Consider the following 22335-nt stretch of genomic DNA (forward strand, 5'->3'; position numbering starts at 1 on the left):
GTTTAAAAAAAGTTGACCTTTCTTTTTTAAAGTAACACTTGAGTACACACCTTCCGCCTCTGATAACATCATATAATATGACACTCAAGAGGCTTTGTTTAATTTGGCAAAGACTCATTATTAATACACACAGTGATAAAAATGCAATATTCTATGGTTATTACAGATGTCCAAACATATGGCATCTGTTAAACAAAAACAAACCGCTTGCTCTTTCATGTTTAGTTTATTCTTTATGTCAAATGTATGGTATCTACAAACATAATGACGAACAGATTGCTGGGTTGTTTTGTTTTATGAGTTAGTGTCATCCATTCAGGGATTTCCAAAAACGATATCATCCCTGACAGATATGATAACATCAGGTGTATACTTTGACAGTGATAACAACAGTGACTATAAAGTTACATTGTTTGGGTTAGGGTAGACACAATTATAATGGTGTTTAACAGACATTTGTATAATGATGCATGGGATAAGGGCCTTTTTGTACAGATGACATACTGGTTTACTTGTTGGTACATTTTGTTTGTTACGTAAGCAGCCTGAATGACATATCTGCAGACAATATTCAGGACGGAATAAAAGTATGGTGCTGCAAACCATGTTTCACAGTTATTCTTTGTTAACTATTTATTTATTGAATTATTTACTCCTAAAATTACTAGTCAAATCCTGGTCAAAGGACAGCATTGTGTTCATTGTAGTAAATATGCAAATATAACAGTCCATCAAGATATAATAGGTATCTAAAGGATACACACATTGACGAAGGTGTATGCATTAACAATTTCAGATGTTAGCATTTTTGTTACAGTACATCAAATGGGCCCAGATATGTAAAAACACCTAAAATAACTACTTTGCTAAAGAGGAGCAGAGACTCAAAGGGTCAAATAGTCCTTGATTTTGCATACCATTGTCATCGTTCTGCATCAATTTGTAGTTGTTTTGTGTAATTATGAAGTCATTTTGCAACGTAGCAATTGTTTTACAAATGTTGATCTTTTCACACCTTTGGAGCGCTTACGAATATTTTTATTAATTAATTGTATTTATAATATAGAGGTTTTTCTTTTTATTGTTATGTACATGTGCATGGTCGCTCAACATGTCAATATTTCTGGCCCTGTGTTCAAATATAAAAGTAAAATAAACAACGTTTCTACACTACAGACTTTTTTTAGTACCAGAAACAGCAAACATTTCTGTGAGCTTTAGCTTGTCTCAAATACAAATAATTCACTTGTTTCCTCAGGCGAATAGTTACATAATTTATAGTAGCAATGTTTCAGTTGTACCTGGCCATTCAGGGAATTCAAGGTCTTAATGTTTTTTAATAATGTTAAAAGATGACCCTCAGGGAGGAACACTTCTTGTTTCCATGGTGACATTGGGTTGTTCACTACTGACAGAGTTAAAACCGAGTTGCAGCTGTCGTTAGCTGCTCCCTTGATGCTATGAACCAGACTTCACAAAGGTAGAGGATTTCATTTTAAACTCAAATACTAACCATGTTGGTCTTTTTTTTTCATATTGCCTAGTTGTAACAGAGCTTATCAGGTGAAACACAACACCATTGTTCCATGATGAGAACATGAGATCTTTTGAAATTTCATTGAATAATTCAATTTGATTCCCTGACAGTCAGAAGCCTCTTTAACACATGCAGTGCAAACCTGAAGTTATCTAGAATTACCTGGTAAAGCTGTATGGGAAAGTGGTTCAAATTATTTAACTGGACTTTAACACAGATTAGACAGATTTAAACAGATTAACCCTGCCAGTACAAAGTCTGTGTAATTGAGCAATGCGTGAATAGAGCCGCTCATTGTCAGGGGCTCTTACAGCGAGTGGTGGTTTTTTTCTACTGTAGCTGATGTAAAATGGTCATATATATATTAATATATAAATATAAACACATTTGAAGGTGAAGAAGAAGGGTCACATACAAAAATGATGTCCAAATGGTCGGTGGAATTTCCGACGGCAATAGCAGATAATAAAATTGTCCAACGAATTCAAGAAACGGTAAGTAGCTACGTGACCATAATGAAATCTGCTTCCTGTCTTGCCTCCTCAACGCTCTACAAGGTGCTAGCCTTCACCTAAACCAAACAAAGTTACACTTACAAAATGTTCCAGACGTGAATCTCCAGAAACTTTTCAGAGCTCATATGAAAATGCAGCCTAACTATGACAAGATTAAAATAATCTGCTCTAATTTTCTATTACATGAGAAGAATGAAACAGAAAATAAACATGTAGTTGCATGACTAATATATTTATCATTATTATTCAGTTATATTGGCTGTTTTTGCAATATGCAACATTGCCCATTGCCTACGTTATTGCTTGTCTCATCTACAGTGAATAAAAAGACATCCTGTTTCTGTTTGGCATCTGTTAATGATAGAAGTACATATATCTGTACACAAAGGACAGAGAACAGGTCGGGAAATAAAAAGCATAATTGAATAAATTAAAGTGGACCTATCATGCTATATTTGAAACATATATTGTAGGGACATACCTATACAAAACATGTCTGTGAAGTTTTTTTTTCTAAATACCAAACAGTTCACTCATTGTAGCCATGTCTCATACTGCTCAAACCCCTCTTTTGCAGCCCTGTTAGAGAAACGCGGATCTTGGGTCCTTAGCTTGAAAAAAAAGAAGAAGAAGAGGCGGAGCTAATGCCTGATCAGAATTCTAACGGAGATAAAAGTTCAATTCTGCTGTGATAAAACAACATCTTGTTTAAACCATGTCAAGCTCAAATGCTTTTTCTTTTGCAGGTTTATCACAAGGCAAGTTCTTTTTTTATTTCCTGCTTTATAAACACATTACATTACATTGCATTTAGCTGATGCTTTTATCCAAAGCGACTTACAATAAGTGCGTTCGACCAAGAAGATACAAACTTGAAGAAAACAGAATCATATAAGTACATCAGGTTTCATAGAGCTAAAACATTTCAAGTGCTACTCAACTGGTTTTAGATAAGCCAGCCCTTTATTAGTATTTAAGTGCTTTGTTAGCAGTTCTTTGTTAGTAATTCTATCGATCGAAGTGGAGTCGAAAGAGATGAGTTTTCATTCTCCCCCAGAAGATGTGCAAGCTATCTGCTCTCCTGATTTCAATGGGGAGCTCATTCCACCATTTTGGAGCCAGGATAGCAAACCAGGGTTCGAGTTACGTGGGAGCCAATGGGAGCTGAGCTCCCATAAGGAGGGGCCTGAGCTCCCACGGACCCAGTGAAATCAAACATCTGTGGGGGTCGCTATTATACATTACCAACAACCATTATTTTGATCACAAATAATGCATTTTTCAATGTAATGAGTATTATTTACGTTAACGAGGTAAATAGGCCAACAAAACAATGTTTTCGAAAAGAACTACGCATCGTATTCTCTCTTGATTGACAATATGCCTGCACTTCACCTCTAAGGTGCACAATAAAATATTGCGCAATCTATGCATTTTTCGATGCCTGTAGTGTAGACGGGCCGTCACGGCCCGTCTACACTACAGGCATCGAAAAATGCTTTCAATGCTTTCAATGCTTTCAATGCTTTCAATGCTTTCAATGCTTTCAACGCTTCGCCCATTCACTTGAATGGGATGACGTAGAAGATTTTTAATCTTCGCCGAACTGCATTGTTGGGAGCATGGCATGGCTTTGCAAGCATCACGAGCATCTATCGGCATCAAAAGTTGAACAATGTTCAACAGACATTCAAATATATTGACAAGATACACACATACATACTACGAGTACCGTAGGCTAGCAGACGATTACCATGCCGCCCAAAAAAAGCCGACGGGGTCTACAAGCCTGGCTAGTTTATGTTTTCTCACAACGAAACAAAAAAACGCTTTTGACAACCAAAATGCACCTGCTAGCGTGACAGCTAGCACTAACCTTGCTGCTATGGAGGATGCTGTCTTTGGTAAGGTATGTGCGTGTGTGTGTCTGTGTGTCTGTGTCTGTGTCTGTGTCTGTGTCTGTGTCTGTGTGTGTGTGTGTGTGTGTGTGTGTGTGTGTTTGTTGTACCACGTAATTAGCAGTGAAGTCAGTCTCTCTCTCTCGTTTTATCTGTGAGAGCTAATTTTTGTATTTTCTTTAATTTGTAGGCCTATAGCTCTTACGTTGTTATTGATTGTGTACGAGTTCATGTGTTTGAGCATAAGCAGTCTGTTCTGAAGTTGTGGAGAGAGAGTAAAACGTAATAAACGGAGGCGCTGTTTGTGACGCTCCACAAGTACAGAGTTCCTGAGTTTTTGTGATTTTGTAATAATCTTTGAAGCCCTAACACATCAGACACTAATTGTATACTCGCAAGGGTGTGCAATATATACCATCAGTTGGAGTCTGCACCTCCAAGGTGCGCAATACATTATTGCGCAATCTATGCCTGTGTGCGTGCGCGCCTGCACGTGCGCGTGCAACTACGCAAGCGTAGTTTAAAAAAAACCAGTAGAGCTCAGTTTACAACTCGAAACCTGCAGCAAACCCACATGTTTTTGCTGATGGGAACTTGGGTCCCCCTCGCACTGAGGGTGCAGCGAGCTGTTTGGCTGATGCAGAGCGGAGTGCACGTGCTGGGGTGTACAATTTAACCATGTCCTGGATGTAGGAAGGGCCAGATCCATTCACAGCATGGTACCTAAGTACCAGTGTCTTGAAGTGGATTCTAGCAGTTACTGGAAGACAGTGAAGGGAGCGGAGGAGCGGCGTGGTGTGGGAAAATTTAGGAAGGTTGAAGACCGGACGAGCCGCTGCATTCTGGATGAGCTGCAGAGGTCGGATGGCACATGCAGGTAGACCAGCCAGGAGGGAATTGCAGTAGTCTAGGCGTGAGATGACGAGAGCCTGGGCCAGAACCTGTGTCATGTGCTCAAACACATGTGCTCTTCAGTTAGGGTGGCCATTTCCATAACACCAAAAAGGAGGACACTTTGGGATTATCTTTTAGTTTTTATCCTGGCTTCACTGAATCCTTCACACTCAAAACACAATAAGACTCTAGTGTACTAACCACAAGTTGAATGTCTATTTACGATACTTTTGCCCTTTCCTGGCTGCTTCCAAGAGTTTTTTGTTTGTAAGGAGTCTCTGGTACATGTCTGTGCACTCAAATGTGAAGTTGACACAAATTTGCAGCTCTGCCTTGACACTGTCCACATCCAGACAATTTCTCTCATTTCTCCATGCTGAGGTCATCATTGAGAACACACGTTCTGTATGTGCATTGCTACATGGGATGGAGAAGATGTAGGCGCTGATCTTCCTCAGATTCACAAGTGGGACTTCTGCTTTGGAAAACAGTTTCAGATACCGCTCCTCACTGTGGCATCCTTCCATTTCTGAAGAGCTGAGAATAGCTTCCACCATGCCATATTCCTCATAGAGTCCATACATGTCAATGTCTTTCAGGCTGCAGGCTTGGACTGCATCACTGTATTCTCCATAGGACACAGCAGTTGTGAGGCCAAGCTTTGACACTTTACTATGAAAGCTGTTCTCAGAGAAGTCATACCTTTCACTCACGTATTTCTTGGCTCTTTCATAGAAAACAAGAAAATCAGCCTCACATTTCTTAGCCAGATCAGGGGTTAGCTGCTTGAGTTTGTTGTTCACAGCAAAGCCAAAAAATGTGTCCTTTAACCTTCTCTCAAGTTTCCCTTTCAGTTCAGTCATTACCTTAAACACAGAGGTTATGCTGAATGATTTGGCCTCGAGTGCTTCAATGCAGTCTGAAAACACTTTCAGAATGTGACTGAGGAAGAGAAAATACATCTCAGATACTTCGTTGCCATCCTCTCCAAAGCATTTCCACAAAATCTTGGAGCATTCCTCCTCACCTAGACTCTGAAAGTAGCTGGTCAGGGGTCTCCAACACTTCAGGATTCTGTCAATAGATGGCAGCAGAGACAACCATCGCGTGACAACGTGCCGCAGCAGATTGCATTCCTCCACTTCCACAAACTCGCAGAATTCCTTCAACTGCGCCGTTCTGCTAGCTGAGATGCTAAAATGGCTATACACCTTAAGCACAACATTTTCAATGTCAATATCCAAGTTGCTTGCTGCATATCTTGTTGCATTGTGCAGAATATGGGCTAAACAGTTTGCAGCGAGCACGTCTTTTTGAGCCTGTTTCAGTTTCTGATAAACACTGTTGTGTTTTCCATAGTTTGTCTGCTGCATATGCTGACATTTTTTTCACATCTAGTCCAGACATCTCCAGTTTAGATAGCAGCTGATTTGTTATAGCTTCCGACTTTTCGTTGCTATCACTGTAAAAATCCAACAGTGCATGTTGCACGCCCTCCTCAAAGTGAAAATATCTCAGTACAATGGGGAAACACTTGATCGTACCTTTGTTTGATGCATCACTTGCCACTGAATAATGCAGTTCATTTTCTTTTATGTAATCCACATGCGTCTGGACAGAGTAGGGTGCTAGGATATTTTCGCACAAAGCTTTGGCTTTTGTTTTTCCACAGGTCATCCCTTTTGCTATTGATGAGTCGTTGTAGATTGTGCGATCAACTTTTATTCCACAGTCTACACTCCTGTATGACTGGTGATGCTTGAGGGCATGATAAACTTTACAAAGTTCTGCTGCGGAGATTTTGTCATCTTGAGGCGATGAAGCTTCACGGAAAAACGATAAAAGTGAAGAGGCACCTGCGCTTTGATCGTTGCTTTTGTGCTTATCTGTGTTAGCATGTCTGTCGACAGCACCTTTTCCTTTGCTACTTACGTCCACATCGCAACGACACAACGTGCAAAAAGCATGGAAGTCGTCCTTTCGGCTTTTTGTGAGGAATCCATGCTCTTTCGACCATTCAGGATTAAATGAAGTCTTTCGTTTCGGCATTTCTGCGGTTTAACCTACCGCTAACTAGGCGGAGTTGGCTCATGAGCTAGTCTGCTAGCACTAACGTCACTCTGTGCCACAGTGCCATGCCGTGAACGTGACGTCAAGAAGCACATGGCTAATTGTTTACGTTTATTAACCAATGAAATACAAGATATGTATTTGACATCACATTCAGCCAATAATTTGTAAGACCACAAGTCTTACAGGGATATATACTTACACATAACTTATTTTTTGTATTTCTTTGTATAATTGTCTATTTTTTTTTTATACCCTAAAAGTATAAAATGGGGATCACCTCAAAAGGAGGACAAATGAGCGTCCGGCTCAAGGCTGCGCCGGCAGACGGACACAGACATTGAAAACCGGACTGTCCGACCTAAAACCGGACGGATGGCCACCCTATCTTCAGTACAGGTTAGCTCTGAGTGTTAGCGAGGCTTGCTAATGTAAACAAATAAGAGATTACGTCCAAAACACGGCATTGTTTCTGATAGCAAAATTCTGTGGGTCCGCTGCCTATTTGACGTCAGTTCATTGTACACCCGTTTTTAAAAGATTTGGGTAAGGAGGACAAGAGAGAGGGTTTTATTTTCTGACGCTGCGTGAGTTCCCGACGCACCGGGGACACATATGTACAGTGGGGCAAAAAAGTATTTAGTCAGCCACCAATTGTGCAAGTTCTCCCACTTAAAAAGATGAGAAAGGCCTGTCACTTTCATCCTAGGTACACTTCAACTATGAGAGACAGAATGAGAAAAAAAAAATCCAGAAAATCACATTGTCTGATTTTTAAAGAATTTATTTGCAAATGATGGTGGAAAATAAGTATTTGGTCAATAACAAAAGTTCATCTCAATACTTTGTTATATACCCTTTGTTGGCAATGACAGAGGTCAAACGTTTTCTGTAAGTCTTCACAAGGTTTTCACACACTGTTGCTGGTATTTTGGCCCATTCCTACATGCAGATCTCCTCTAGAGCAGTGATGTTTTGGGGCTGTCGCTGGGCAACACAGACTTTCAACTCCCTCCAAAGATTTTCTATGGGGTTGAGATCTGGAGACTGGCTAGGCCACTCCAGGACCTTGAAATGCTTCTTGGGAAGCCATTCCTTCATTGCCCGTGCGGTGTGTTTTGGATCATTGTCATGCTGAAAGACCCAGCCACGTTTCATCTTCAATGCCCTTGATGATGGAAGGAGGTTGTCACTCAAAATCTCACGATACATGGCCCCATTCATTCTTTCCTTTACACGGATCAGTTGTCCTGGTCCCTTTGCAGAAAAACAGCCCCAAAGTATGATGTTTCCACCCCCATGTTTCACAGTAGCTATGGTGTTCTTTGGATGCAACTCAGCATTCTTTCTCCTCCAAACACGTCTCGTTGAGTTTTTACCAAAAAGTTCTATTTTGGTTTCATCTGATCATATGACATTCTCCCAATCCTCTTCTGGATCATCTAAATGCTCTCTAGCAAACTTCAGACGGGCCTGGACATGTACTGGCTTAAGCAGGGGGACACGTCTGGCACTGCAGGATTTGAGTCCCTGGCGGCGTAGTGCGTTACTGATGGTAGCCTTTGTTACTTTGGTCCCTGCTCTCTGCAGGTCATTGACTAGGTCCCCCCGTGTGGTTCTGGGATTTTTGCTGACCGTTCTTATGATCATTTTGACCCCACGGGGTGAGATCTTGCGTGGAGCCCCAGATCGAGGGAGATTATCAGTGGTCTTGTATGTCTTCCATTTTCTAATAATTGCTCCCACAGTTGATTTCTTCACACCAAGCTGCTTACCTATTGCAGATTCAGTCTTCCCAGCCTGGAGCAGGTCTACAATTTTGTTTCTGGTGTCCTTTGACAGCTCTTTGGTCTTGGCCATAGTGGAGTTTGGAGTGTGACTGTTTGAGGTTGTGGACAGGTGCCTTTTATACTGATAACGAGTTCAAACAGGTGCCGTTAATACAGTTAACAAGTGGAGGACAGAGGAGGCTCTTAAAGAAGAAGTTACAGGTCTGTGAGAGCCAGAAATCTTGTTTGTTTGTAGGTGACCAAATACTTATTTTCCATCATAATTTGCAAATAAATTCTTTAAAAATCTTTTCTCATTTTGTCTCTCATAGTTGAGGTATACCTAGGATGAAAATTACAGGCCTCTCTCATCTTTTTAAGTGGGAGAACTTGCACAATCTGTGGCTGACTAAATACTTTTTTGCCCCACTGTATGTATAAAATACATCACAAAGTGCATTTTGCATGATAGGTCCCCTTTAAGTTAACCTGCTGAAGTTCATGAGTCAACAATGTGGGACAACAATGTGGCAAAGACATCCGGCCCAGAAAAACACAAGGTGTGCCAACAATTCAACAACATGTGAGAAGTGAAACTACTAAGACGAGTGTTGTAAAAACTATTTGGGCAATTTTCCAAAATCACGCCCAAGGAGAAGTTATATGATATGTGTACATTGCATTTTTATCCTTGCCTTCCTCATCCTCATGAGTTTATTGAACTTTATCTGCACTGAAGGACAACATTTTTGTATCCCATTAGCTTATGCAGGATGTGCTGTTTGCATTAAGCAGACCAGTAACATATTTTAAAGAAAACAGAAACCTAATTGCCTTGCAGCTAACTGGAACAACTCCCACATGATCGCTAATAATCTTATTACCAAGATACACCCTCTCATTTTTACTGTTAAAGTCAGCAAGAAATAATGATGCAATAAACTTGCATAAGTTATAGAACATTCAACTGTGATTTGAATACAGATTAAACAACCAATCTTTTAGAAATGTATGATATTTACTTCAAATACATACCATAGACCTGCACGACCGAAAACACATTGGATCAATCTCTTAGAAATGATGAATATTGGATGTAATGTAGAATTCAAGTCTAAAACCATGCCTGTCGTCCCACTTGCGGCAAGAAACATGTAAAAAGTGCTTTCAACTGAGTAACAAACTGACCATCCAACACAACCATATTGTTCTAATCCAGAAACTCATCCTCTTATATAGGGCTCAGACATACAGCGACTTGTATGGAGAACAATTAACATGAAACCACAGGTGCAAAAATTATCTTACAACAAATACAAAATCATAACTGGCCTTGAGAACAACTTTAGTGCACTGGAGTTAACTGCTGGATCAAGACTAAACCACCTACCTGCAGGCTCACTAACATCATGTAAATGTGTAACCAGAGAAAATAAAACACAAATGAATCACTAAACAACACATTCATACTTTTCTATACATTTACAAAGGTTTTTTTCTCATTAACATCATCTAGCTATAAACAGTTGTGTAATTTCCTAAAGAAAGTAGTTGAAATCGTGTTGACTCACCTCACATTGTTGTTCTTAAAAAGGTCCGTGTGATCCCAGCCTTCCTCGCAGAACATGAATGATCCCACTGCTTCCTTGATCCTGCTTAAACGTATTTCTCTCTCTTTCTCTCAGTCCCTCCGTATCCCCTCCCTCTCTCTCTCCCTCTCCCTCCCAATGTCTTTATCCTCAAAGACATGTGCAGAGTGACACATGTAACCTATTGTGTGCTTTAACTCCCTCTAGTGCATCCATATGTTGATTGCTGGTGCGCATTTTCACTGTTGTTAGGGCTTACATTTGTTTTCTTCTTACAAGGGTATTGTCCAATTTCAAGGGGCTCAAGAGTATTTCAGAAGATTATGATTGCATTTAATTAAACAAAGATGTATCCAATATTGTATCCTAACATCATTTCTTTATTACTGGAGCATGTATGGCCTTGAAAATGAAACCACAAAAAAATAGTTTATACATATTTATTGTGAGTGAGATAAAAATGCTCTTTAAACATGTTGGTTCCCTAATAATTAATTATTGTAGCACCCTTTACCGTCCTAATAATACATCAAATTCAATAGGTGTTGTCTTTGCCCAACTGCAGACAATTAAGTTTCAGTTCTTGGCCCTCCAAGGTGAAAACATTTCCGCAGCCCTGTCCTATAGTATATCCACAATTAGAGAAGGAAGCACAAGATTAAGTGCAGAAGATATGAGATGATCACCTCATGACATCACCTGCTGGACCAGACCGTATCAAGGGTGGATTGACCGCCCAGGGAGAAGAATGAGGCGAGCCACGATGGAAGTCAAGCTTACCGTGCTAGGATCTAAGGCCGTTCCGGGCTTTATCAAGGCAATGATTAACAGAACATTGTATAATCCTTTGTTTTGAGAATAATAATAAATGATCCTAATTAAATATGCATATTGTAATTGATATTATTGATATCTCAAATTTTGTTGTGCAAGACGTTTATGTGTTTATTGGCACTACATTTTATTCAAAGGAAATGTAATTACAGTTCATTCTACGGGAGGCAGATGAATGTCAATCAACATTTCATTACAATCCAACCAATATTTATTGGAATATTTCAGCCAGGACCAAAGTGGACTGACTGACAGGCTGTTGCTAGCATGGTGAACAGTCCAAGCAGCAACATTACGGCACAAATAAACATGTTGATAGCCTGGAACACGGTTTGGGTCTCTAAAGCTTATTCATGATTACTGCACATCTGGTGAAATTGTATGGAAATCACCCATTGTAATTAAGAAAAGGCTCAAAGCAATGCATAATGAGGGGTGTGGCAACACAGGTTTTAGGAATAGTTTCAAACTATATTATCATAACGTGTCTACGGATAGTCATTACACTGGTCATCAAACCCAATAGGTCTATAGTTAGTTTGAGTATAATTATGATGTAGTTTTTTAGGTTTTTGTGATTCATGAAGGTCATAGCATAGCAATAGTCTCTTACTTGGCTTGAGGAATGTTTTTTTTATTAACTAGCCTTACTGACATAGTACTACTTTAGAATGTACTTAAACCAAGAGAATCACCCCTCCTTTAAATGCATATTATGGGTTTTCTTTAAGAATTCAGACAGGGATATTTGTGTGGATATTGACTGGGAATGTAATATCCTCAATCCAAGAGTGAGCTGTAAAATACCACATCTAGGGAGGAGGAGAAGGCCTGAGAATTGGGCCAGACGGGCAGGACTTTTTGTTCAACTAGAAATAGCAGTGCGTTGCGCTACGCTTCATAAAACTGAACAGGTCATATGGGGGTAACAAAGACACATTTCTGAGGTGGAGAACAAATTAGGCATTAAGAATGTTGAGTAATAAGTAAACTCATTTGGAAGCATTGGTCCAGAAAAAAACGTTTGGTATAAGCAAAGCCAGAGGATGAGAATCTTGTTATTTGAATCAATAGATGATAATAATTAATTTTTGTTTTATCTCAATGAGACCTATCCTGGTTCAGTGTTTCCCACAGAATGTGATTCTATTTGTGGGGGCACCGCAAAGCACCCCCGCCCGGCAAGAAAAGCCAAAGGCCCCTTAACCTATTCGGGTGGTCCACGCATCCACCCCCCCCCCCCCTCAAATAAGATAATACATGTGATTTCATGGCTACTGTAGACAACGTTTTTGTTGCTCTGTGTTGCGTTGTTAATGATTGAGACACACCGGAGTTGTGGGGTTTATTCTCCCAAAAATATAATTTACAATTTAGGCATTGAGCAGATGCCTTATTCCAAAGCGACTTACAAGGACCAATTACAGGGACAGTCTCCCTGGAGTAACTGAGGGCTAAGTGCCTTACTCAAGGGCACACTAGTAGTGGTGTTCCAGGCAGGATTTGAACTCGCAACCTTCCGATCATCAGCCCACCTCACTATCCATTAGAAAACCAAAGAAATTCAAAAAAAAAAAAAATTATCATTTGTATTATCAAATGATATATTTCCGCTTTCTTTTGCTTGAAAGTTTAATTACTAAAGTTTATTTAAGGTGTGTTAACTTCAGAAAGAGACTCAAAACTTCTCACAACCAAAATAAACTACACAGTAGCAGGTGTTAAGCTAAAAAGATTCAAAGAAAATAAATCAGAAATAAATATGTTCGTTACGAATGTACATTCATTCTGACCTAAATGATAATGAAAACAGATTAAGATTGCTTCATATTAAGAATTTCTAAAAGTTAGCAATTAGCGCTTAGCAGAGGATGTAGCTATTATATTTGCCAGCATTTCTATTTCATTTTAACATAAAGTGTACATGCAAAGTACCTTGGAGCCAATGCATTTATATCATGCACCTACATTGTCACAAAACATTAAGCATTTAAAAAAAAAAAAAAGTATTGGTAATTTGGTGACTGTATACAAATCTGACTCTTTTCTTCCACCTGCTGGACATCAGAGTGAACTATGGTCAATCTAAATTACAAAGAAATAAGACAGTGTCAAAATTAATCTATTTGTGCTTCTGGTGAGGAGGATGTTAGATGTTTCTGGCCACAGCATAAGACTCTTTTCCACTGATAACAGGTTTAAGGGCCTTACGGCTGTGTTGTCTGTCAATCATCCTCATTACAAGGATGTACTAACATTATGTGAGTGAGCCTGCAGTGATGTTTCTGACTAACAAGCTTCTTCCACACTCTTTCAAGGTCGGCGGCCTGCTTTATGTTCAATCTAAGCTGTCTTCTAAACCAAATAGAAAAACAACACTGGTCCTGGCTGAAATATAACAACACTTATTAGATGGATTGCAATTACAGTTTTTTCAAATGTCCAAGAACTATTTTGAAAAAAATATTCTAAATTTATGTTTTTATTCCCAGTACATTAGCTGTATCTGTATTTCCTGCACAAAAGAAACAACCTAGTTAGTAATGAACACTTTCTTGAGGATACATTACCATGTGGGATGGATTCAAATTGGTTTTGATTTTATTCTCCATGAAAATGTTTCGACAGTTGTTAGATTGGGGATTGCATTGAAGTTCCCCACAAGATAAATTGTATTAACTTTGTTAATTTCATGTTTTTTAATCTAGCACCATAAAAGCATCAACATTTATCCAATACTTTGGTTTACAATGCAAAACTAAGAACATTCCCAACAGCTTTTGCTGTATACTTTGTGTTTAGTGGACCCAAACCGGACAACACTGTGGTAATACTTTTAAATCACAGTGTAACAAGGCCTTTAAGCAGTGGTTCTCAACTGGTCGAGTGGGTCGCAGATGTGTGAGTGAAGAAAAAAAAAAAATCTTTTTTTTTTTTGGAGAAAAAGTCAAACTTTTATTTTGAAGGCCCGATTTTCTAACGCTGTGCATGCAGTTGGACTGGAAGTACCGGAGACCATAAACGGTTTTGAAACCTTCTGTCGCCCGTTGGGCTGAAAAACAAACTGCTTTCAGTTTGCTTGCAGTTTGCTTTTCATACTGGAACAAGAAAGCAGCGGAGAAAGCAGCGGAGAAGTAACGGGGCAGAAACCCTCCTTTTTACGCTGCGGTCCAGACATAGACATCAAACGGCAAAACATATTCAGTGTGCAGTTCCTTTGGCATTAGGGCAGGGATATCTAGACACTTTCCAAGGTTTGACATAATGAATTGTGCTACTTTTAAAGCAAGCAACGATGTTTTCAAATCTGTAATCAAAGAGGTCCGCAAAAACACTATCGACCAATCAGATTGCTTGATTTGACTTGTCAGTTTTATAAATATATTTACATTTCCTCCGTTACGAAACAAACTTACAAAGCATAAGATGGAAACATTTAAGATTAACTTCGGCCTCCGGGGGGGTCTTACTATGGAGGAGTGGATTGAGCAGTGCCTGGACAGAAAAAAAAACTACCTAAACGACGACATGCAGAGCTACGTGAAGAGCAGGTAGACGAACTGGAAAAGTACCACCATTCAAAAGCTTTCTGATGCGGGTCTTGAAACAAAGCAGAGAAATTATGAGCGTTAGTGGCCACAGGTGAGAAAGCTCTCTCCAGAGCTACTGGAAGCCGAATCTCGGGGACCGGAGAAAGTGAAAGTGGACCACGCCAAGCAACAGCCTAGAACAACCTCAACCAAGTGACCACGTAAGCCATGCTGCTGATGCTGGACAGTTTTTCAGTGGCTGCACAATAAACAGCAACATACACATTAATGTAAATAAACAGCCAAATAATGGATCAACACTCTCTGTCTAATATGTTCGCTAGCTGTTAGTGTTGTTGCATAGCAACCACCTTGCACAATGTTTTGTGCAGAAGGCAACGGAGGGACTATTTTATTTTGAACATCATTATTTACTAATAAAAACTATTTAAATTAGAGTGTGTATTTTTCTTTCATATTGCCACACTTGGTAACCGTTTCATAAAAGCTAAGGGGGTTGTCGACCCTCCAATTCGCGTCGGGCCAAACCACGCCCCTTAGCTGTGATATAATGAGCATATACCACGGCCTGTCGTGAGCTATTGCTTAAGTATAAACTTATGGGGTTGGGTTTTCAGCATGTGTCCCTTTTTATGTTATACAGTTCAGTTATGATTCCATCATCTCATTAAACCTTTTTTAAAAGCATACTTTAGTTCTGTGAAGGGATATATGCAATGTACTTCACTTTAATTAATATTGTATGCTGAAAAGCATATATATATATTAGGGTCGGGACTTTAACGCGTTAATTAAGATTAATTAATTACACAAAAATTAACGCATTTTAATCGCACTTATTTTTGCACCGCTGAACGTTTCTCACTGGATGAGTTTCAGGCGTACCGATTATACTGGAGCACCAACTAACGTTCATGACTTCAGACAACAACAAACCACAGTGAACAATAGTCAAACATGAACGAAAAAGCTGATGAGACCGCTTTGGTTGGCCCCGTGGATGGGAAATTTTGTTTTAAAAAACGGACGGATGGAAGCGTCGATAAGAGCACGGTTGTGTGCAAATTATGCAAAAAGGAATTTGCATATCACCGCAGCACATCAAGCCTCAAGTATCACCTCAATGCAAAACATATAGCAGCTAGCGTGTAAGCTAGCGTGGACGTTAGCCCGACTCCGAGTACAAGGACCCACACCCAACCCACACTCAACCAGATGACTGGTTTCAGGGCCAGGATAACTAAGTCCACGTCTGAAAAAATAACCAGCTCACTGGATTGCACTCGACTGTAGACCACTTGGAGTGGTAGAAGATAAGGGGCTGCAAAAGGTACTACAGATTGCATCGTGAAATAGGGCCGTTTATTACAAACCGTTCGTTTCTACCGTTTGTTTATTTTTCCTAGTTTGTCTCAGCAACTGGCTGAAAGAGAAGAAGCAGAAGGAGTAGTCTTAGAGGTATCCTGAGGCCAATGGGCTTGTTACTGAAATGTTGATCAAACAGTGGCCAATGCAACAGAGAGATTTTATTTTTCATCAGGATATTGGAAGAATAGAAGGGATTGAGGTCAATCACTGGCACTTTTTTAATTACATTTTAAATGGTACACTTTATGTTGAACTATTTATTATGTTGTTGGTGCAACTGGCACTTTATATTGAACTGTTTATTGTTTTGGCCAAGGTTATTGAGAGAGTTGGTCTGAAATTGATTAGATTTTTTAAATCAACAAAGTCTGTTATGGCCTCTGAAGCAACAGAGAGATGTTTTCTAATAGTCAGGGTTTACAATGTTCTGAATGTACTTGAAAGTATTGTGTTTTACTTAAAAAAACAAAGTGTTATAGTTTACAGAAGGTCTACCTACCTATAGGCTACCTGAATCTCTGAAATGGACAATATTCTAGGGGTGCACCGAATGGGAAATTCTTGGCCGAAACCGATACCGAAAATAGGAAACAGTTGGGCGAAAACCGAATGCCGAAAGGCCGAAAATGATTAATAGAAATATATATAAATATAATGTATACATTTTTTACCAATGTTGTTCAGCTACCTGATTATGGAAAAATAAATGATTATGGCAAAACTTAACTTAAATAATAATCACTATTATGGGTCCATAAAACATTTATTCGTTTTATGTTTATTTTCATTTTCATGGCTCTGTTGTTTGAGTTATATTGAGAAGCATTTCTTTTTTTTTTATTTCTTTTTTTTTATATATAAATGTTTTTGGTTTCGTTAGTGTGGGCATGTGCGGGTGGAGGGAGGGAGGGGGGAGTGTAGTGAGTGTACTGTGATATTACAATCTATGAAATGGCATCGATTATTGTACACTATAATGAAATAAAAAGACTTGTAAAAAAACAAACATTTATTCAGCACTTTTGAATGCATACAGTACATTAATTCCAAGTCAAGTGCATTTTCTTTTCTCTGTAGGATAACTACAACAAAGTGCATTCAGAACAAAGCCAAGGTACTTTAAAACTGCATAAACATCTAGGCCAGTAGGCCTACAACAAAATAGTGTAAATAAAGACTGTAACAGCCGGGCCTTCAACAACAACAAATGCACCTATAAGTGCATGCATACAAATGTGCAAACTGGATAAATCCACATGAATGTAACTATTTACAAATGAAATTACAATTCAATTTCAAGAATCTGTAAATAAGGCTGTCTGTCCTCATAAGCAAAGTAGTAAACATTGTATACAGATACATAAAGTAAAAACTGGATACAAAATCCACAATCAATTACAAATTAAATTACAATTTCAAGAATCTGCAAATAAGGTGGTCTGTCCTCATGAGCAATGTAAACAACATTGTATCATTTAGATACCGAAAGTACAATATATTGAACACTGTGCTGCTGTCATTTCCCCCTAATGATAACCTGAGATGGTGAATTATAACTCACAATGAAAATTGTTCAGGAAAGTGGGTATAGAGTAGACATGTAGAACTAGATAAGCTTATGATAAGCTTATGATAAGCCAGCCTTGTCTACTTATTAAGGAAAAGTGGGAGGTTCTTTTTAATGAACAGTAGCTTCTCTGCTTTATCAGCCATAAGTCTGTTCCTCTTCTCATCAAGCACATGAGTGGCAGCGCTGAACAGTCTCTCGCTGTCAGTGCTTGTGATTTGATCTTACTCCGCATATTTGTCCGGGTGTTTTGATTTCAAGTGGTGGAGTAATCCCGAAGTGGTGAAAGTCTTTGCAGTTACACCCCCTCGAGAAATGTCAGCTGAACACATTTTACAAATCGCAATCCGCGCCTCTTTCTCTGATATTTTTAAATATCTCCAAGCGCCAGACATGTTGGCTGTGAGCCAGCCGCGAGCATGGTCGCGCGCCGTGCTTGTCGCCGCGTTTTGATTACGTCATCACAACAACACGTTAGCTTACCAACTTAACCCTGTTCTCTGACATTCGGTGATATTTTTTCGGTGCTAGAACCCTTTCGGCCGAAAGGGCCTTTTTAATCATTTCCGGACGATAATTTTCGGCGGCCGAATATTCGGTGCATCCCTACAATATTCCTAAATATGCTATTGCTACACTTTATGGCAAAAATTGCACTTTTCTGTTGGTCTTGGTTAAGTACCACCATAATGTACAAACAAACATTATGCAAGCAAAGCATGCCGATTACCTTGGGTAAAGCCACACAGTGCAAATACCGTGACTGTAGAGCTTGACTAAAGCCGAAAAAAACTGCTTTAAGCGAAGTGTTGTCAGAGCATGTCGGTCAGAAAAGTTTTTAGTTCTTCCAAAATGCCACACTTGAGTGCGGGGTGAAAAGCCTGCCATCATCAAGAAAAGGGAAATGCAGTAATAGCTTTAATGTGGGGATAGCAGTGCGCTTTTTCTGACAGTCTCTGCTGGAAGGCAGTGTTGCATTCATTTGTAGGCTGCACATCAAAAAAGACAGAAAAAGTGGTGTGAAGAAAAGACTTCTCTATCACCTCCACACAGCAGCGTGAAACACGGATCATAGACTTGAGAACATACCCCTCATTACAGAAGTGACCTGAAAGCATGGCTAGTGTCTTCAACTTACTTTCAGATGTACTATGTCCTTTGTTGACATTTATATTATACACTGTACGTTTAAGGACAGAGGAAATAGGGGGAAAGTGAGGTATCTGATGGGACTGGGAGTATACAGATGATACAATCCAAAACTCAATAGCATGACTAAACAAACATGCTACATCACATTATTGGCAAAAATTGTCTAACTGCAGCTGTCCTTATGTATACATTGTTTTTTACTTATCTATAGTTTATTTCTTGTTGTCAATGTGGATTAATCATTTGATTGCATTATGTTTGTTTGCATGTTTGTTACATGATCCTTCTCCGCCCAATGTATTTCCCTAGGGGGCAATGAAGGAAGTTATTACAAGATATGAAATGCTTTGCTTGACATTTTTCAATGTTCAACTATTTATAAAGGGGCACAGTATTGCTTTGAGATGTTCTCTGTTGATTAAACACAACAAGGTGATATCTGGAGATAACACTATTCATAATTAGAAAGATATTTAGATTTGTGCCACCATCCTCCCACTTTTATCATTATCAATGTGGCTCCACATTGTTCAAAATAGCATTTAGAGAGAAGAATGGAAAATGTTATGCGTGTTATGCAGGATTATTAGGCCAAATTATACCACGTTCAAGGCCATAGAAAAGCCCCAGGCAATTGCCAGCTCTGTTGTAAAAAGACAGCCAGCGCTCTCTCCTTTCTCTTCCATTGTGCTCTGTCATTTTACATTTCCATCCCAAGGGAAGCCAATCTCTGACATCTCAGCAGATTACTGCTCCTCAGCCCCTCTGGAGGACACTCGACCCTGAGAGGAGGAGCAAGAGTAAACCCCAATCTGCCCTTTCTGTCCTCCTTCACCCCTCTCTGTCCCCAAGGAAGACTGCCATGTCAAAGTGAGTCATTAGCCGTGTCTGAGAATCCAACCAGCAGCAATGTCTCCATATGGCGAAACAGGGGAGAGTCTGTTGTGTCTATATTTAGTGGATATAATGGCGGGAAAGAGGTAGTCTATAATAACAAACGGATATAAACAAACAAACTATACTGACATGGGAACTGATATTATCTTCATAGTTCTACAACTCACCGGAAACTTGGCACGGCTGCTGAATTCTCTTGCCAAATTTGGCACGCAGCTTTTTGGTCCGCATGTAATGAGGTCACAAGGCTACAAGTTGCTCATTTGAGTGCACTCTCCAGACAACCATACTGCTGTGCATCCTGACCACCCCATGATATCATTTAATTGCATATTAGCCACCATTACAGGCAAATGTCTTGCTTTTTTATAAGCACAGACTTGTTCTCTAACTTTGAACATCACGTTTTGAAATGTAACACATGATTAAATCAACCAAATTTGATTTCAGGTAAGTCCTATATTGGACCTTGTTTGACTTGCTGCATATTATCCCGCTACATTTTAAATAAACCAACAACTTGATTCACAATATTAATACAAAATTATTTAATTGAAAATGATCGTATTGCACCACTAAGAACAAAATAGTCCATTCCACTGCGTACCAATGGCTGGAACCGTGGAAATAGTTAACTTAAAATGACGGAGCCGCTACCTTGTTCCCTTTAGTGTTTACTTCCTTCCTGTCTTCTTCTGCTGATTTATCTGACGTCCAGTGCTCTTCCATTTAACCTCTTACTTTCTCTTGCTCTCTTTTTCTTTTGTTCACTGGGGAAGGATTTGGCATCATGAATCCAAAGTTTTGTGCTCTCAGAAAATATATAAATGAATATCAAAAAAGTATTCCGTGGTGTTCTCGAATTGATGTAAACTAATGTTTGTTGTCCACAGCTGACGTAACATTTACCAGACTTCTTTCTTCGGATTGATATGACTGCACAATGCACATAGTCCCTTGATCCTCCTTAGCAAAGGTCTGTTCTCCTAAGCAGCGGTCTGTGAGAATTATTACATGGCTTAGTTGAATACGCGATTCTGATTGGTTTGTTCAGACATTTCAGAGGTTAAATAACAGTAGTAACTCTAGACAACTCGACAGTAAGTAAGCAGAAATAAGTGTAATGTGTGAATTCAAATAGAGTAGTTTTGATTATTTCAAACCAACCACATATAACTAATTTAGACAATAGAGTGGTGCAGGGATGACGTAATTTTTGAGGCCGACCCGGAAGTAAGCTATGCATGGGTTCCCTCGACAAGAAAGCAATGGGATTTCTCCATAGGCTTTTGGAATATTGTAAAAAATAAGATCTGTGGAAAACTAACCTGTTTGATAAATGCACGTTTTGTTCAGCCGGAAAATATCCACATGTTTACCAACTTTTATAATTTTTGAATTATAAATCTAATCGCCAGAAGCAAAATGCTAACGTTATGCTATAGAAGAACTACAGCCGAGTACAGCAGGGTCGCACGACTTCAACGTCACGCCAACTTAAGATCCATATTAAAAAATACAGATTGAAAATTGTACAAGTTGAAGCGTTTGTTTTAACAGTTTGCAAGAGCGCAGGTACTTGGTTTCAAGCAGAACAGGGCAAACAAACTTAGCGGGAGTTTTTACGTGTTCGGCGTAATGACGTACAACGTCCTCGACAACTTCTGTATTCCTATTCAGCCACTTGTTAACAACCATCGTTTTTCAGACACACAAACTCTTCAAGAATCACCAGTGGGGTCACTGCTGATGTATTGAATGTTGTAGAACAAAACGTGATCCGTCTCTTACATTTGTGTCAACCACAGACCTTATTTCCAGCTATTTTCCTAAATCCTATGAAGAAATCCCGTTGACTCTGAGACGAGGGAACCGGGAGTGGTAACGTGCTAACTCACTTCCGGGTTTTAGGAATCGTCACTGCACCACTCTACTGATGTGCTTTGTAAGATGCCAAAACTATCAGTGACTCATATATGGCAAGCAAAACAATCCCACTTTGTACCACACCAGTATTCAGCCTGACAAGTGAGTAATATAGACTATTTGCACAAAAGTTTCTATCTATTTTTCTCACAAAAATCTAACAAAAAAAGAGGTAAAATAAGAGCTCTCTACTGTCTGCTGTTGACATTCAAGAGGTTTACCCAGCCGGAGACGCAGGAATTACCAATTAATTCAACGCAAGGTTATAAGTCTATAGTGCATTTCAGAGTGTAAAGCATTATCATGATGACACTGTCAGAGCTCATTTGAGAAAGCAACTGACACTAACTCTCACATCTACTTGCCAGACGACATTTAAACGGATAACAGTTTCAAACCTTATATTAAGACCAGAGATTTAAGTCTGCCATGCTTGCTGTACAACCAAGTTATAGATGTATTAAAAATATATTCATTAGCATCCTGTAGACTTAATAAATTACACTTCACTGTGCTGGAAATTAGAATAACAGGCACAGAATGTCTGTGAGTGCACAGCAGGATGCCCTGGGAGAAAAGCACTGCAGTGGAAATGAGCAAGTCCTTTCTAAACTGTCCCACACAGGGTAGACACACATAAAAACTGCCAACAAATATTTAAACATAGAATATGTATTACCTTTAGCTCTTAAAGTCCAGTTATATCCTATAATGAATCGCATAAATGGTATCTCTATGTAGACATTCCTATTCAAAAAGCACAGGACA

General features: G+C 39.3%; 1 protein-coding gene across 1 annotated transcript in view; it reads right to left on the reverse strand.

Moving 5' to 3' along the window:
* Positions 1–10515, reverse strand: part of hrh2b (histamine receptor H2b) — a 32522-nt gene extending 22007 nt beyond the window's left edge. The window contains exon 1 of the mRNA XM_079649341.1: positions 10255–10515. The gene's annotated coding sequence lies outside the window, so the exon portion shown is untranslated. The remainder of the gene's footprint in view (positions 1–10254) is intronic.
* Between the last annotated feature and the right edge of the window lie 11820 nt (positions 10516–22335).

The sequence above is a fragment of the Notothenia rossii genome, assembly GCF_949606895.1.
Source record: "Notothenia rossii genome assembly, chromosome: 9".
Taxonomy (NCBI): domain Eukaryota; kingdom Metazoa; phylum Chordata; class Actinopteri; order Perciformes; family Nototheniidae; genus Notothenia; species Notothenia rossii.